The sequence below is a fragment of the Lolium perenne genome, chromosome 4, assembly GCF_019359855.2.
Source record: "Lolium perenne isolate Kyuss_39 chromosome 4, Kyuss_2.0, whole genome shotgun sequence".
Lineage (NCBI taxonomy): Eukaryota > Viridiplantae > Streptophyta > Magnoliopsida > Poales > Poaceae > Lolium > Lolium perenne.
In genome coordinates this window covers 303,112,775-303,120,465 of record NC_067247.2, presented here as the reverse complement: position 1 = coordinate 303,120,465, position 7,691 = coordinate 303,112,775, and positions in this window count along the sequence as shown.

Genomic DNA, 7,691 nt, shown 5'->3' with positions numbered 1-7,691 from the left:
TATCTACCCCCTAACCCTAAACTCGGTCTTATGAAGTCTAGCATGAGGAGAAGTCATTTTGGGTTTCAAACGTTTAAGCCAAAAGCCCCATTTCAAATATTTCAAACTTATTCAAATTTGGTTCAAATTTGAAAGACACACAAGTTATAGCACACATAGTGCATACATTCTCACACATACTGCACTAGATGCTAACCCGGCCTATAGTTTGAGGCCATTAGATGAGGTCGAAAAAATCTTGGATTAGAAATGGGGTTGTTCGAACCCCGTAGTTGGATTTTTTGAACCTTGATCTATAGTACTAGGCAAAACCCTAGTTTAACCTATTTAATTATAGATTCGTAGGTCGATTTTTCTACCATTTTATTATTACTATGCAGCACATGTGTGTTTGCCCGTCGAGTGAAACTCGGAGGAAGAGGGATCACTCGGAAGGAGAGAAGAAGGGAGAGAATTATGGCGTCTCCCCTTTTTCGGGTGATGATGTTGACTTTTGTGCAGGGTTTGTCAGTGAGCAGGAGGTGCGAGCGAGCGAGTCGAGCGAGGCCGAGAATGAGAGAGATTTGTTTTTTTTTTGTGAGAGGGACAACCGAAGGATCCAGAAGGACCCACAGACTTCCAATACGCATCCTGATGCGTCTTCTCTTGACAAAGAAAATGGCTGGGAGTTTGCGTACCTATTGCACGTGATTTGTGCTCACTGAAGTGTGGGACCTCACGCATGGGCACCACACGTAAGTGATAGACCTGCTGGTGTAAAAGCTCGGTTTATTATTATAGTGCATTAGAACAAAGTTTCCTATGGATTCAAGGGTAGGAAATCTAAGTTAACTCATTTACATGACATTATTTTTTCCATGAAACAAAGTTAACGCACCTATCAATTGGTACATTTTGGAGTGATTAGAAGGATCCAAGCTTACTTATTTGTTTTCACGTGTAAAACTTGTCTAAATCTTGGTCAAACAAAATTGGCAGAAAATTCAAAAAAAAAAACAGAAAAATGAAAAACCAAAGCACATAGTCTTCTTATGTCATATAGTAAGCATTAAAGTTGATAAACAAGGTCTAGACATATTCAAACCATACAAATCATGTATCTACCCGCTAACCCCTAAACTATGTCTTAAGAAGTCAAGCATGAAGAGAAGTGGTTTTGGGTTTCAAACATGGAAATTTCAAAAACCTCCCAAAAACTTCATTATAGGGTGACTAAGAAGGATACAGGCTTCCCTTTTCATTTTCATGTTCTATACTTGTTTAAATCTTGGTCAAACCTAGGATTTGACCAAGATTCAAATGTGCATCAAAATTCCAAAAAAAATCAGAAAAATAAAAAACCAAAGCACATAGTTTTCTTATGTCACATACATATATATAGTAAGCATTCAAAAGTTGATAAACAAGGTCTAGCTAGACATATTCAAATAAGACAAATCATGTATCTACCCCTCTAAAACCATAAACTCTGTCTTATGAAGTCAAGCATGAAGAGAAGTGGTTTTTGGTTTCAAACATGGAAATTTCAAAAACCTCCCAAAATTAAAGCTTCATTTTAGAGTGACTAGTTAAGAAGGATCTAGGCTTACCTTTTCATTTTCATGTTTTAAACTTGTTTAAATCTTGGTCAAACCTAGGATTTGACCAATATTCAAATGGGCATAAAATAAAAAATAAATAAAATAAAAAACCAAAGCACATAGTCTTCTTATGTCATATAGTAAGCATTCGAAAGTTCATAAACAAGGTCTAGACATATTCAAACCAGACAAATCATGTACCCCCTAACCCTAAACTTTGTCTTAATTATATATGAAGTCAAGCATGAAGCAGAGAAGTGTGGTTTTGGGTTTCAAACATGGAAATTTCAAAAACCTCCCAAAAAGCTTCATTTTAATTAGACTGGCTGGTTAATTAAGAAGGATCCATGATTAATTACCTTTTCATTGTCATGTTTTAAACTTGTTTAAATCTTGGTCGAACCTAGGATTTAACCAAGATTCAAATGGGCATCAAAATTCAGAAAAAAATCGAAAGAATGAAAAACCAAAGCACATAGCCTTCTTATGTCATATAGTAAACATTCAAATTGATAAACATGGTCTAGACATTTTCAAACCAGAAAAATCATGTATCTACCCCTAACCCTAAACTCTGTCTTATGAAGTCAAGCATGAAAAGAAGTACGGTGGTTTTGGGTTTCAAACATGGTAAATTCAAGAACCTCCCAAAAGCTTCATTTTAGAGTTACTAAGAGAAAGATCCAGACTTAATTACCTTATCATTTTCACATGTTAAACTTGTTTAAATCTTGCTCAACAAACCTAGGATTTTACCAAGATTCTCAAATGGGCATAAAAATGAAAAAATGAAATACCAATGCACATAGTCCTCTTATGTCATATAGTAAGCATTCAAGTTGATAAACAAGGTCTAGACATATTTAAACAAGACAAATCATGTATCTACCCCCTATCGACCCTAAACTTCGTCTTATGAAGTCAAGCATGAAGAGAAGTGGTTTTGGGTTTCAAACATGGAAATTTCAAAAACCTCCCAAAATTCAGCTTCATTTTAGAGCGACTAAGAAGGATCGATGCTTACCTTTTCATTTCCATGTTTTAAACTTGTTTAAATCTTGGTCAAATCTAGGATTTGACCAAGATTCAAATGGGCATAAAATAAAAAAAACGAAAAATGAAAAACCAAAGCGCACATAGTCTTCTTATATGTCATATAGTAAGCATTAAAGTTGATAAACGAGGTCTAGACATATTCAAACTAGCTAGACAAATCATGTATCTACCCCCTAACCCCTAAACTCTGTCTTATGACGATGTCAAGCATGAAGATAAGTGGTTTTAGGTTTCAAACATGGAAATTTCAAAAACCTCCCAAAAACTTCATTTTAGGGTGACTAATTAAGAAGGATACATGCTTCCCTTTTCATTTTCATGTTCTATATATACTTGTTTAAATCTTGGTCAAACCTAGGATTTGACCAAGATTCAAATGTGCATCAGAATTCCAAAAAATATCAGAAAAATGAAAAACCAAAGCACATAGTTTTCTTATGTCATATAGTAGCATTAAAGTTGATAAACAAGGTCTAGACGTATTCAAACAAGAAAAATCATGTATCTACTCCCTAACCCTAAACTTTGTCTTATGTAGTCAAGCATGAAGAGAAGTGGTTTTGGGTTTCAAATATGGAAATTTCAAAAACCTACCAAAAGCTTCATTTTAGAGTGACTACGAAGGATCAATGCTTACCTTTTCATTTTCATATTTTAAACTTGTTTAAATCATTGTCAAACCAGGATTTGACCAAGATTTAAATGGGCATAAAATTAAAAAAATCAGAAAAATGAAAAACAAAAGCACATAGTCTTCTTATGTCACATATATATATAGTAAGCATTCAAAAGTTGACAAACAAGGTCTATACATATTCAAATAAGACAAATCATGTATCTACCCCTAACCCTAAACTCCGTCTTATGAAGTCAAGCATGAAGAGAAGTGGTTTTTGGTTTCAAACATGGAAATTTCAAAAACCTCCCAAAAGCTTCATTTTAGAGTGACTAAGAAGGATCCAGGCTTACCTTTTCATTTTCATGTTTTAAACTTGTTTAAATCTTGGTCAAACCTAGGATTTGACCAATATTAAAATGGGCATAAAATAAAAAAATAAAAAAACCAAAGCACATAGTCTTCTTATGTCATATAGTAAGCATTCAAGTTCATAAACAAGGTCTAGACATATTCAAACCAGACAAATCATGTATCTACCCCCTATCGACCCTAAACTTCGTCTTATGAAGTCAAGCATGAAGAGAAGTGGTGTTGGGTTTCAAACATGGAAATTTCAAAAACCTACCAAAAGCTTCATTTTAGAGCGAGTAAGAAGGATCGATGCTTATCTTTTCATTTTCATGTTTTAAACTTATTTAAATCTTGGTCAAACCTAGGATTTGACCAAGATTCAAATGGGCATAAAAATTCAGACAAAAATCTAAAGAATGAAAAACCAAAGCACGTACATAGCCTTCTTAATTATGTCATATAGTAAACATTCAAGTTGATAAACAAGGTCTAGACATATTTGTTATCACCAGATTTTGGCCAAATCAGGAGGTGGGCCGTAAGGGAGATGGGCTTGGAAGATTACACGTGGGAGATCTCTGAAGCGGCCTCGCACGAAGAGTTTGGGCTAGATTGCCCGTGTATCTTTAAATTATAGTAGATTGCATCGTAGATTAAAAGTTAGAGTTTGTCTCGTGTACGGTTGGGATTATTCCCACGTTAGAAAGTCCCCTGGAGTATAAATATGTATCTAGGGTTTATGAAATAAACAACAACCAACGTTCAACCAAACAAATCAATCTCGGCGCATCGCCAACTCCTTCGTCTCGAGGGTTTCTACCGGTAAGCAACATGCTGCCTAGATCGCATCTTGCGATCTAGGCAGCACAAGCTCCATGTTGTTCATGCGTTGCTCGTACTGAAGCCTTGTTGATGGCGAGCAACGTATTTATCATAGATGTGTTAGGGTTAGCATAGTTCTTCGCGTAACATGCTATCGTAGTGCAACCCTTGCATGTCTAGCCGCCCTTACACCTATCTTAGGTGTAGGGGCGGCACCCCGCTTGATCATTATTTAGTAGATCTGATCCGTTACGATTGCTCCTTGTTCTACAAGGATTAGTTTAATATCTGCAATAGTTAGGCCTTACAAAGGGGTGGAGGATCCAGCGGCACGTAGGGTGTCGTTCGCTAGCCCTAAACAGGATGTTCCGGGGATCAACCTCGTGTTGGTTTTTAGGCCTTGTTTAGGATCGGCTTACGATCACCGTGCGTGGCCGCGAGGCCCAACCGTGAGTAGGATGATCCGATTATGCGGTGAAAACCCTAAATCGTCGTAGATCTCATTAGCTTTATCTTGATCAAGCAGGACCACCATATATTCGTGCACCTCGTACGAATCATGGGTGGATCGGCTCCTTGAGCCGATTCACAGGATAACCTGAGAGCCGATCGAGGCTCGTATTTAATGTTTACGTGTATGCCATGCAGGAAACTAAGCGAGGCATCTCCATCACCTTCCTGACCAGGTATAGATCAGGTGGCACGCCCTTGCAATCATCATCGGACGTGTGACCAGAAGGCTTTGCGGGCCGTCGCTCGGAGGGACCTCAGCCAGCCGCAGCTCTAGGTTGTTCCCGGCTCTACGGTGTTGCCCGTCGCTGCCCGCCGGTGGGTTTCGGACGTCAACACATTCTGGCACGCCCGGTGGGACCAGCTTCTACATCAACCACATCGCCATCTACATCTGAGATGGCGGACGGCACGCCAGTCACATACGAGGATCTGACCGACGAGCTCAAGAAGAAGTATGACGAGATCAAAGTCATCCTCGAAGCCGACCTCATCGGCTCTTTCCACAGAACCCGTTCACATGGCATCAGGTGGAAGGGGTTCTCGCCTAATGGTGCACTCGATGGGATAGACCTCTCTGCCCCGTCGGAGGAACGCACCAGGTCCCTGCGGCAGGAGATCAACTACTTGGTGGCTCACTCGCTACACCGCCACTCTGAGAACCTGGTAAATACGTTGGAGCGTGTCGCTCTTCGCGTGATCCAGGAGATCATGAGGCACCAGTACTCGCCGTCAGGACCAGCTCTCGGGACACATCAAGGAGAGTTGCCACTCCAGTCCCGTCCACCGCTGCCATTTGCGTTGGCAGCACCAGAGGTGCCGGCTTCACCGGCATTCGTCGTCTACAAGATCGGTGGTGACCCTAGTGACTACCAGTTCTTGCCTGAGGCGCCTAAGGAGATCCCTCAAGGGTACACGTGCACGTATGTGCCAGATTGTGGTAACTGGGCACTCACAAACCAGGCCACAACATCAGGGACTTCTGGGAAAACAGGAGGGACGTCAGCGACAGAGCTTGAGAAGCAGACGTGGCTAACTAAGTACGCCACCCCGACGAACCTCCAGAGCTCAGCTCCTGCAGTTGGCTCAGAGCTGGAAAAGCAAACATGGCTGGCTAAGTACGCCACCCCGGCGAATCTTCAGAGTTCAACTCCTGCAACCAGCACAGCGGATCAGATCAGTACCATACTGAGAGATCAGTTCGGCATGGTGCCGAAAAAGAGGGCAATCGGCTATTCCAAGCCGTACCCCGACGACTACGAGATGATCCCGCTACCACCCAAATATCGGCTCCCTGATTTCTCCAAATTCAGTGGATCAGATGGTTCCAGCTCCATCGAGCACGTAGGCCGATATTTGGCACAACTAGGACCGGCCTCAGTGTCGGATCAACTACGCGTGAGGCTCTTCTCACAGTCCCTCACGGGATCGGCTTTCGGATGGTACACCTCGTTGCCACCAGACTCCATCCGGACTTGGAAGCAGTTGGAAGAGCAGTTCCATATGCAGTACCATTCAGAGGCTTCCGAGTCCGGCATTGCCGATCTAGCACAACTACGTCAGAAGCGCGGAGAAACTGTGACAGAATACATCCAGCGCTTCAGAAATCTCAGGAACCGATGTTATTCGGTTCGTATAACTGAAAAGGAAGCAGTCGAGTTGGCAGTAGCAGGCCTCGCAACACCGCTCAAGGACATGGCCTCCCAAGCAGACTACCCCTCACTGGCGCACATGGTTCAGAAACTGTCAGCATATGAACAGCGCCACCCGGACCTGTACCAAGACAAATTCAAACGTGCAGTAGTCCTGGTCGATGCAGAGGAAGACGAAGTTTCTGCGGGAGATCAAGAGGTAGTAGTGGCTGAATGGACTCGGGGAGGAACCCCCCGTGTCCTGCAAATGGGTAAAGCCACCAGGCCCGCCCAGGGGATTTGATTTTGACGTGACCAAGACTGAGCAAATCTTCGACCTCCTGCTCAAGGAGAAGCAGTTGACAATTCCCGAAGGTCTCAAATTCCCCACGGTGCAAGAGCTGAACAGAAAGCCATACTGCAAATGGCATAACTCGCTCTCCCATGCCACCAACGACTGCAGGGTATGGCGTCAGCACATCCAAGCGGCGATAGAAAAAGGGCGTCTAATTTTCAACCAGTACGCCATGAAGGTCGACACCCAGCCCTTCCTCGCCGTTAACATGGTAGAGTGCACTTACCCTGAAGGTTGCCAGCCAGGATCCTCGTTCAGCATCAACATGGTAGGACCTGGGAACCACTCTGGCAAAGATGGAGACGAGGGCAGCTGCTCTCGTAGCAAGGACACAGAGGAGGCTGCTCCACGCGATCGGCTCCATCATGATGGCAAGCGCTACGTCACAGAGGGAGAAGTGAAGAACATAAGATATCAGCGACCCCTCTCTGATCACCTCCTCAACAAGTATGTAAGTCAGTATGACCAACGCCGACGGTCCAGCTATGATGATGAAGGAGATCGTCTGGCTAGAGAAGCCAGAAGATATCGTCGGCATGATCGCGATGAGGAGGAGCACGAGCACCGTGCCATAGGAAAATCAAGGGAGCAAGACGACAACGACAGGCACTGGGACTGCCCCTTCTTCAGACACTGCTGGGATTCAGGAATGAGCCGATTGCCCACAATCGGCAATTGCCCAGAATGCAACCAGAAGAAGAAGGAGGCAGCCAACGTGTCTGTGTTCAGGCGCTTAGGGCCTCTCCCGCCACAAAGCAAACGTGCTG